Below are 11798 nucleotides of genomic sequence, written 5' to 3'. Positions count from 1 at the left end.
TTCACCCTCATTGTAAGATGGTGCCGTTTAATTTGGTCTGTATCTTGGATGAGGGCTATATGTGGACAGTTCAGTCCATCGGTATTGGTGATTTCAAACATCATGTCAAACTCCATTAGTGTGGTTGCCAGAGGCAACCAGTAATTGCCTGACTTTATTTATTTGTTTATAAACTTTTAGTGTCCCTGTGACGCCATGTGGGTCAATATATCACCATTGTACATCATCACACTGTACTTAGCGAGCTACTGTAAGTGTGGTTCGATGCAACCACTGACCACACTTGCAATTTTCCCAGAATTGCACCTTTCTAGTTTGAGTTTTTATTGACGCAAGAACAATGGCTTCTATTTCAGCATGCTAACTTACCCGAAAGGGGAGGCATCCTTTGGTTAGACATAGCATTGTGGTGAGGGGGGTGCGTTAAGGGTTGGGAGAGGGTGAGGGTGAGGGTTTGAGATAGGTTGTAGGACTGGTCTAACCAATGACTAGTCTAAACTAAGTACTGCACCCTCCAGAAAGACACAGGCTAGTAGTAGCAGCATCAGTGGATATTTTTAAGAACCACTTAAAAAACGCACTACTGTTTCAAGAAGCATTGAGTCATTCTCCTCCAGGTGGAAAATGTGTCTGATGTTTTGTTTTCCTGACATCTATTGTACAATTTGTACAGTTTGTTGTTTTTGTTGTTTCTAATCATTTGACTGCTTCCTGCTGTGTGCTTTTATTTCTGTTGTATTGTAGTCCTTCTTTTAGATTAGTTTTTGGCTTTTGTGCCTGCATTGATAGTTACAGTGAAGATGGACAGGAGAGAGAGACATGCAGCAAATGTCGTCATGAAAGGCACTCGAACACGTGACCCTCTTCCTCTGTCAGGCCAGAGCCTATATGTGGCATGCGGCCCGGACCACTAGGCCAGCGGTCTACACAAAAATGTACTTACTGACTTTTTCAATTAGATATTGGAATGACCGGAATTATTGTCATTGGTAGGCAGCCTTCTGAACAGTCCACAGCCCACCAATGAGACGCAGCGTGAGTGGATGGAAATTGTGTCATCTTATTCATTTTTTCACCCGGTGTCAATTATCTAATGCTTATGCAATCCTGGGCTCTACACTCCCTCCGCCAACCTGGGGAGAGCAACAGACTGACCTAATGCTTCCTTCAATGCATGAGGAGTCCAAGCCACTTCTTTTCACATGACAGAGGGGAGTTTCCCCAGCTGGACGTATCGCGTGGAAGGAACGCGTTATTCCAACCAGTTCCATTCCCAAGTTAAATAAGGCAATTATATGAAGGTTGAAAATGGGTAGCCTGGCATGGCCAGACTTAATACCAGTGCGTAGATATTAGTCTGGAACTTCGGTGAGGAACATTTATTTCCAAGGGGCGGAGTTACAAACGGATTCCAACGTCACAGCAACAACTAAAGGTCTCACTTTGAACAGTGGGCTCCGATTGGTCACCCACAACTCTGGATTGAGCGAAATGTAATTCAAACCGAGGAGTGCCAAACCAATCTCCCAGGGATTTTTCACCCCTGCGGCAGATTCGCTTGGTTTCCTTTCCGGTCTAGAAAATGGGTGAAGTGCTCCTTCAATTTAAATACTGATTGACTATTGCACTCCACCTTTCCTAGTAGAAGGTCATAGGCATATAGTGCTTAAGAGGCTCCTTTTAGAATCATCCCATGAGACGAAGCAAATCTGTCAGGACAGGACAAGTATACTATAACTGTACTGTACGTGTCTTACCTATAGCGCCATTTCAATTGGCGGGGGATAATGAGAACACTTGTCCTCAACCTTCATAAGGAGCTCCTCATACAGTATGCTTTTTAATGCTTTTTACAGTATGTTGAACACAGAGTCCCCCCTCGGTGGTGTGAATCAACCTCATGCCCAGCCACCCAGGTATTGTTGACAATGAAGGAGAACTTGCCCAAATGTGATGACCTCGTCACATTTGTGAAGACGGCTGTTTTGAGCCCAAAGGAGTGTTTTTCATGCAAAACGAATGCTTGCAATTGATTCAGAATCATGAATATAACTCCTAGTTTGACATGTCACATGCTACTTAAAGCATAATTCAAAATTGATTTGCCTTTTATTATTGCCTTGTTTTCAAGGGTAACCCCAACATTCAACCCTTGAATTTATCATGATCCACATTTTTAATATGTTATTTGGATGACCCCAAGGATCATTAAAAAAAAAACCTTGAACGCTATTACTATTGCAATTTCTTTTGGGGCAAATCTTTAGATTGACTGGGCCGGCTATAGCACTTCTGGACAAGCACCTATCTGACCGACTTCACACCGACTCACTCCCTCCGGGTCCTCGGTGACATTTGAGGTTTGCTCGGTCAGACGGATTCGAGATGTGCGAAGGACAGATTCTAGGCTTGCTTGCTTGCTACTCAGGCCGATGTGTGATCCGCAGATTTTGTCACACGAAGGGCAGGGAAAGGTAGCGGTGGTGGTGGTGGTCGGTGGTGCTGATCGAGCCACGTTGGTGCATGCCCCTCGGTGTTGTTTTTGACGGCACATTTCGATTTTTAGTTTTAGTCAGTCTTTTGAATACCTTTCATTTAGTTTTAGTCAGTCACCTGAAATGTTCTAGTGTTAGTCCAGTTTTCGTCGACTAAATGTCATACGATTTCTTTTTTTTTAAACGTATGTTTATTGATTTTTCTTTACAACATAGTATTTTCAAAGCAATTATTCATGTCATATATTTCCCCCCCACAACCACATGGCAGCAAAGAAACATCAGGAAATGTCCATAAATACAAAGCAAATTAACAAAAAATAAAATAATAATAATAAAAAATAAAAAACGCATTACATACAGTTAAACAAACAAATGCACAATGTCCCATCACAGTTCCTTACCCCCACCCTACAGCTAAATGTCATACATTTTTAGTCGACTAAATCTACAGTTGACTAAAATGTGTTTTGACGGGCCTTGATGTCGTTGTAATGGCAGATTTTAGACTGTGGTTGCATGCTGAAAATAGCAGATCTACAAGCTTACAAGTTTTAGTCAGTGAAAAAAGGTAGTTCGACGAACATCTTTCGTCTTAGTTTTAGTTGACGAAATCAACACTGATGCCACTGTACTCTCCCCTCGGTGAACTTCTCCTGGAGAGTGATTCCCTGGTGACAGGTAGAGCTCCAGGTGTGGCGATCAACAGCCAGGGACTCTAGTGCTTTGTGGTTTAATGTCACACTTCTTCTGGCCTCCAGCAGACCTTTGACCAGAAGGTCTAGAGTCTACACAGAGGGATGTGTTGTGTGAGCGGTGACGTGACGTCATGTTGTAGTTTTCCGTGGTGACACCTCTTCACCGAAGATTATGAATAGGCCTTGAGCCTTCAAAAGGCAGCAGAGGCCTGCAGGCCAATGCAAGCCTGGACATATTGTCTATGTCTATGGTGCAGGATGGTAAGGGACGATGGCTAATGGATGCCATTGCCTATCAAGGGTGAAGATAGGGGTGTTTGGCTGAGGAGTAAACTCCTGCACGATTGTGGGTTTTTTGTATGTTATTCTGGAGACCAATGGCACTGTATATATGGAGGACAGGCAACCACATTGAGTGCGTGCTGGAGGTGAGTGAGAAAGTAGAGCACAGTCATCAGTGTTCTGTAGCTCCAGGATATGCTACTATGCTAGGTGGTGGGTTTGGTTGTGGCTTGGAGTGAAATGATAACTTATTTTTATATATGTGATGTATGCCATGCTTTTGTTTTTGCTTAAATGCAAGTCGCTCTGGATCAAGAAATTGTAAATTGGCTAAAACCGTGTCAGTCAGAGTACATAACAAGGGTTGTGGAAATTGTGGAGGCGTTTGAGCGTGCGTGTGCTGAGGTGAATGTGTCTCAAAGCTCCATGGAGGGGGTCGTCTATTGTTGCTGCAGAAGGATATGCCAGGGACAACCATAAGAGAAGATTTGTATGGCTCTAGCAGTGACCATTTAATTTCAATGTCAAATCAGTTTGACATTTGCCTATTAGTCTAGACTACAGACCCCCATTTAATGGCATTTCTATCTCTGGAACCGCAATTTATTTTGTAAAAATCAATGTTAATTTAACTCTGAGAGTGTACAAGTTCCATTTGTGCACTCTCAGAGTTACAGACCCACAAGGGGTCCATTTGGTTCCAAACTATCATTTAGCTGGGGACCCCCTGGAACTCCCTCAAGGACCACTGGGGGTCCCCCGGACCCCACTTTGGGAACCACTGTAGGGTAGGTACCCTCACAAAAAACATGCAGTAATCCTGGTCTCTATTACCTGCTCACCTTTACCAATCAGAACAAGCTCACTAACGTATCTTATAAAATAATTGCTCTCCCCCATTCCAACCTGCCTGCCCTGCTCCTGTCACCCCTTCAACCCAATTCTTCAATCTATTCCCGGGCTCTGGCTGATTTAAATAGAAAACTACTCCATACACACACAGAGGGCTCCATTTTCGTCACCACTTGCCTTTTTTTTTTTTACTATTTTGAAAAACATTTTTGAATAGTTCAACTAGCCAATCTACATTGACACGTTGTGAGCTTGTAGACTGGCCATTACTGAATATTAAAGAAACCCTGGCCTGAACCTTCACCGAAAGATTGTTAAGAGCCAGGAATAAATGTCTTTGGTTCTCACAGCATGTAAAGGTTCTTCATTAGATGCTATTGGCCTCTATGCCCTCTATCCTCTGCTATCTGGCCTTAATTACTTTAGGTTAGACCAGTGTGGCTCTAGTCAGACCAGCCTCAAACATTAACGTCAAACAGCTCATCTGAATGTAATTTACAAGAGTCCTAGAACAATTTTTTTAATTGTGGCTAGCAATTCTGGGACTACTAGAATGCAACTCATACATTTTCTAAATAATACAGGGGTTTTCAAACCAGTCAAAATCTCAAGACACACCTGTATAATCCTCTGTATTGGGAAAAAAAATAATTCATGACTTGTATATAATATTGCACTGAAATCCCAAGGCACATCTGTCAATCAATTGTTTTCACACAGCACACACCCTTGTGACTCGACAGTCGCCATTGATTGCATAGGAACCACTGCACTGCCTTAATAAACAGGCACAGTATGCTTGTTATTTCACATTTCCTGCTTACAGTATTTCCTCCACCTGCTATTCCCCCGTCAATAGAAACAGGCCTGGGATGAGAATGACCAGCACACCATCTAAAGCTATTGCCCTTCAACCTCCCTGCAATGTCCTCATTGACACTGCAATCACACTCACAGAGCACTGACGATAGCACACAACCTCTATCACCCCCCCTTCAACCTCTATGTGCACCTGCTGCCACCACCATCCCTCTCCTCTGGAGGAGGGGGTGGCTGGCTGCATCAAACCACAAAACCAGCCTCGAAACACTAAGGTCAAACGACTTATCTGATTGAAATGCTGGGACTCAAAAGGATCCTTCCCCTGTGGGATAGACTGTGAGTGTATGTCATTTTCCTCTGGCCCTTCTGCTGAAGCAGATTGTACGTTGACGGAAGAGGCACACACTGAGGTCCATTAACTCATTTTGGGCGGGAACCCCTGTTGGTGTTTCAAGCATTATGTTATACTTTAGCTATTGAAATATAGCAGATCTACAAGCTCATAGCGCGCCACCGAGTGGCGAGCTACGAGCTTGTAGGTCTGCTATTTTTGAAAAATCGTGAAAATGTGGTGCAAATCTTTTATATTTCAGATTCAGAGCGAACATTTTTAACTAAAATATTGGCTTCTGGGGGGTCCCTGGAACTACATATTTTGAGATGGGGGTCCGTGGCCCATAGAGATAATTATGGGGGACCTTGACATGAAAAAGGTTGAGCACCACTGACATAGAAACATGGGGGTTTTCAGAAAACTATTAGGATTTAGAAGCCTTTTTTTTAAATCGACCTCAATCCAAAATGGGTTAAAGCATGGCAACAGGAGATGCAGAAGAAGCCAAAGTGGTTAGGTAGGGCTGCCTTATTATAGGGCCTGCAAATGTGCTCATTTCTTCTTGCTGCTGTATGGAAGTGGAGGTGGAAATAGATTGTGTACTCCAGAATCCCACGGTGGCGACGGTCCACATAATAATGATACAATATCATAGAAATTATATCCTCCAGTCACAGTTGTTTTGAGAACTCACTGCTGCTCGTGACTCAACTGGGTCTAATAAAAAGGATATCTGCATCAGCGACTATATGGCAGCACTCATGGATGGACACATGAGTGACACATAAATATAACACAGCCAATGATTCAAACTTCCAGCTCTGATGCGTTCTCAGTCTCTTTCATCCCCAAAAATATCTTGCTGGTACATTGTCCATTTTAAGAATTCTCCACTATTGAGGAAAACACAATATAACACATTCAGCAATAGAACAAGCGAAACCTTTTTTTAATGCTATGTTTATTGAGCACCGTAGTCACATTACAGAGGATGTATTCCAAAAGATTACATTTAGAAATACATTATTTTTTTGTACCAATTGTTCAGTGACTTTTTCCCCCTTAATTCCCTCCTGCCCTCCCATGCACCCTTCCCAAGGTCTGTCCACCAGTAGGGACAAGATAACCATAACCATAACATACACTGTGGCAGTAATACTTTTCTTTGGCACTTTGACTTTTTGTAAACATCTATACCCATCAATCTTCCCAACAAATGTCAGAGTCTGATCTGATACCAGGTTGAGGTTATACCGGCAAAACTCTGACCCCCAACTTAATTTAATCATCGAATAACATATCGAGAATAATATTTTTTCCCCTGTACCTAGCACTCCACCGTAAGTAATTATACAATTATGGAGAAGTGCTAGCCTAGGTACAGAAATAAATGTAAGACTGAAAAAGAGGGCTTTATGAGTACCAAAATGGCCATATAAGTTGAATGTACCAGGTAGGCTATTATTAACTGCTAGAAAAGAAAGTGGCAAAGAGCAGAAGGGAAGATGTTCCCTGGAGAAAAGGGACTTCAAATTGTGCATCACGAGTAGTCTCAAGACAGACAAGTGGTAAACGCTGTCGTAGAAGGATAGAGGACAGTGTGAAGATAAGGTTAATGCAATTATGAAAACATTGCAATCAAGATTTTGGGGGCAGCTTGCAGTTGTTATCCCTTTGCATGGATTCTTAAAGGGATAGTTCACTCCCAAAATGTCGTTCGTTTTGGGGGTGTATCGTTTACTCACCCCAGATTTAGTTGAATTCATAAATATTATTTTGTTTTTGTCACATTCCCAAGGCAATAATTTGACGACCATCAGTGGTTCCCTATATAGACACAAAGGAGACTCTTTGTTTCGATATTTGAACTTTTCGGCATACTGTCAAACAGTAATTAAAGGATATTGAATAAAAAATTCAGGGCTCAAACACATGCAAAAAGGGATGAACAAACAGGGCTGACCACACTGCCATCTAGTGAGGCACATTGTATGTTGACAGAGATTGAACCTACTGTAACTGTACAATGTTATTAACCGTTATACACTTACACTATTCAAAACAAGAATGATCCAGAATTGCCAATCTATACGTTTTCGAAAATATTTGGAAAAAGGTTAAAAAATGACTTTAAAGAAATATTCGCCTATAATGACAGGCCCACAATAGGAATACCAGGGTATAAAGTTGTTCACAAAAGGAACTCACTTGATATAAATGATAATACTTATATACCAATTTCTGTGGATAACGTGTTTGCTTTAGCAAACATTTATGACATAGAAGGCTGGGAATTTGAAGACCAAAACAAAGCTTCTGATAAGAAATAGGATCAAAGTCTAGCAGCAATATAGTAGTTATCCATAATGTGGACTGCAGGCTGACAGTAAAGGATGCCCTTACAGTATATTGCATTCTGTTTTTCACAGACGTGAACGTATCACGGAGATATTATTATATCAGTGTCAGCAATTTCAGTGTCCACTTGAAACCGCGCCGAACGTGCTCTGTTGACTGATGTGAAACCGCTCGCCCCCGCTCTGTTCCCCGAGTAAAGATAACAGCTCGTTACATTATATCTACTTACGGTAAATGAGCACATTAGGGCTCGTCTGTTTATTTTCTTTCCATTACATGTAAATGAGGGGGTCTCGAGTCAACTGTGGGGTGAATGGACTCATAGAGACACGAACCCGTTTTCAAGCCCGGTAGAAAAGTTCACAGATCCCTCATATACTGATGGCTAACTTTAACCTCTTGCGTTCACAGCTACACTGTTGACTTTAGTTTCTGGATGCAGTCAATGGTCTGCAGGAAGCATTGGTCCAGAACGAGGGAATACCTCTGAGGAGTAGGATGGTAGAAAGGACCTCATTCAAACCTGGAATGACAAATAGGGGAGGCTGTTTACTGTACGTATGTGCTGTGTTTACATAAGTTTGTGTTTGGCTTGGTGGGTTATTGGGGCATTTTGGAATAAATCTACACCTCTCTGCGTAATCCAGCACCATAAAACAATATTAACCCATTTAGACCTGAGGACGATTCTACTAATGCCTTCTAAATCCTTGACAGTTTTCTGAAAAACCCCATGTTTCTATGGCAGTGGTGCTCAAACTATCAAGGACCTCAAAAATTATATGTAATTGGCGGCCGACACCCATCTGAAAATGTTGTTCCAGGGACCCCCCAGAAGCAAAGATTTGAGTTAAAAACGTCCACTCTGAAAGAATATATATTCAAAGATTTGCACCACATTTTCATGATTAAAAAAAATAAATAGCTAAAGTATAACATAATGCTTACAAAAAACACCAAAAGGGGTTCCCGTCCAGAATGGCTTAAAACTGTTTCATAAAGCGCAATTTATTTAGAAGTGATGACACCACTTTAACCACATGAACCCCATAGCGTCCCTTTTCTGGCCATGTCATAATATTTGGCGAACGTTCTGCGCACATTATAGCAGATGTACAAGCTCACAATGCCTCGCAACGTGACCCATTGTGAGTTTGTACATCGGCTATTTTGGGCAAAGAGATTGGTGTGGAGGAAAAAAAGGAGGGGGGGGGGGCAGAATATAGTCCCATGGGAGACGCTGGTAAACAAAGTATATAAGTGGTTAATCACTGCAAGTCATCAGACATGCTGAATGACATTTCTTGAAAACTGCAGCATTCATTTCAATTTGGGATAAGTATACGGTCTTGTCAAAAGGAACGCCTGTAAGAGAGAATACAGCCCCAATAATTATCCAAATGGTTACACTGAAATAGTGGAATAGAGTTATTCCAAGTTTATCAATAATGTTGAGCTCGCAGTCAATATTTCAATTGAAAACAAAATGATGTACTAACTCCAAACTCTTCCTGGACTGTGATGCCGTTAAGGGACATGATCAACCTGTACTGAAGCTGTAAAGCTTTTCTATCCTTTCTTTCCAGAGACATATCTCAATAGTGAGTGGTATACTATATGGAGGGGTGCCTCACCTGCAATCCAGGAGGTATTCAACACAAGCTGTTATTTGTTTCTCTGAGCATAAAGGCTTTCTTCATCACGTCCAAAGTCTGATATTTTTGTCTTGTGGCACTTTCTCGCTCAGTCCAGTGGGGACCTGCCAATCTCCCACAGGGTTCTGGAAGAAATAGTGCGGTATTTGAAGCAGTACACTAACTCAGCCATGGTTTTAAATTAAGCGTGATGTGGAGGAGAGGAGGAGGGGGCTTTCTGCTGAAATCCTTTTGGCTACATCGGAAGAAAATAACTCGGATGTTAGTATGAATGTAGCGGCCACTCCCACCAAGATACACAGACCAGACAACTTTTGGGAATAAGAAGCTCAGGTTAAACTGTATATACATTTGGCCATGCTCTGGGGAACATATGGAGGGGCAAAGTGGGAGTTTGTATAGCTTGAGTGTGCATTCGTTTTCAACCACTATTCCCACAAAGCTGGTTTCAAGTCAAAAATAATTAGCTGTAATATTTCAACAAAATTATGAAGTATTTAAGAACTGTGTTTGCTATTTGGTTGGGTTGTCAAATATTCACACGTTACATAAATTCATAATGGAGCCAAGAAAAGCTTGATCACATCACAAATACGTAGTGATTTGTTGCTCTCTAATCCAGTATAAAGCAAAGATACTGCATACGTACATTGAGTTAACGGAACCTGACAGATATAACGATTAGAAAACGGCAAGAAGATGAGACCATTTTGAAGACATCAAATGACACGACAACACTCATGTTCTTTGACTTCTCTAATGCTAAGAGCTGATGAAATTAATTAATTGCCCCTCACTTGCCCCAGCGAGATGTGCTCTTGCCTCTAAGCATCAAGCTACAATTTCTACAATCAACCGTCTCTTGATCAGACAATTGATAAAAGCTGTGTTACTCAGGAGGAGGGCCTCGTTGTCTTGATTGTGCCGATTGTGATGAACAAAACGGGGAACATCACAAACACATAATTGGCTTTCTGTTTCTGATGGTGTCAAAGGAACAGGCCATGACTAAATGACTAAATGTCATTTTGTGGGCCAAAACCAGACATGTCTGTTTCCCCGAGGCTGTCCCTGCTTTGTGGCAGATGTGACAGTAGAATGTGTAGGCAGGGGGATTGGCAATTACGTGCAGTGCACTGCAGGGCCCAGCTATAGTAACCCCTGGTTAGCCCATTCTGTACGGGAACCCCTTTTGGTGTTTTAAGCATTATGTTATACTTTAGCTATTGAAAAATATCAGATCTACAAGCTCATAGCGCAGCTTGTAGGTCTGCTATTTTTTTTTAATCGTGAAAATGTGGTGCAAATCTTAATATATATTCTTTCAGAGTGAACATTTTAACTCAAATATTTGCTTCTGGGGGGGGGGGGGGGGGTCGTTCAGTCGTTCTCAAAAATGTTTGAGAACGACTGACGTAGAAACAGGTTTTTCAGAAAACTGTCAGGATTTAGAAGACATTTGTAGAATGGTCCTCGGGTCTAAATGTTTCTTGTGCTATCACGGTGCCTGCAGGAAGACATGCTTGACTTGGCTCATCATGTCATAGTAGAGGTGCGCGTCTCGCTCTGTGGCCTGGAGTGCTCCCTTCAGCGTTGCTCTTAGAGCCTCCTCCAGATAAATGACCACATGCAGCCAGATGGCAGCATCCAGTTAGTCAAATCAACATATATCCATGCTCCTCACACATGAGTTAATTTCAGTTCAGTTCCGCAATCTTTATTTAACAGGGAAGAAAGAGCATAGGCTATATAAATACCATGAAAGCCTTAAAATATTTTTAGGGCCTAGTTCAGCAAAGTATTTTGTCAGTTTTTCCAGGGGCTTCCTGTTCTGCAGCAAAATCATTTAGTTTTAGTTTTATTTCCCCACTTCTAAAAACAGAAATGGTAAATACAATCAAATACAGGAGACACAAAGGCAGAAATTAACACATGAAAATCATCTGGCAATTTACTGTAGTCCTGTGGTATTTATTCCAGGTATTGCCTCATCAACTAAATCAATGGCTTTACAGACCTGCCCCGCCAATAGGAGGTTATCATACATCTGTTAGAAGTCTGTTTAATTTAAAAGATGAATTCAAACTATACTTTTGAATTTTCAAAAGCCAAAGATCCGTACATATTACACGACTACTGTTTTGACCGTGATGGAGGTTGTGGCTTTCACTAGTACGGAAGTGCTATTTCACCGTGTGGCTGTGTGAGTTTGGGTTTGACTTACTATTCTGTCCATATCGGGTCACAACTCGGCTCGGAGTCGGCTCTACTGGATTTTGCAACGCTCGACACGGAAACTCGC

The 11798-nt window shown here is 41.8% G+C and overlaps 1 long non-coding RNA gene across 1 annotated transcript in view; it reads left to right on the top strand.

Moving 5' to 3' along the window:
* Positions 1–10676: 10676 nt before the first annotated feature.
* Positions 10677–11798, top strand: part of LOC308325602 — a 276903-nt gene continuing 275781 nt past the window's right edge. Inside the window, exon 1 of the long non-coding RNA XR_013965047.1 lies at positions 10677–10707. This is a non-coding gene — a long non-coding RNA (uncharacterized lncRNA). The remainder of the gene's footprint in view (positions 10708–11798) is intronic.

The sequence above is a fragment of the Protomyctophum bolini genome (assembly GCF_963924005.1).
Source record: "Protomyctophum bolini genome assembly, chromosome: 12".
NCBI classification, from domain to species: domain Eukaryota; kingdom Metazoa; phylum Chordata; class Actinopteri; order Myctophiformes; family Myctophidae; genus Protomyctophum; species Protomyctophum bolini.
Note: the sequence above shows the minus strand (reverse complement) of the source record. Positions and strands in the feature narration are given on the sequence as shown.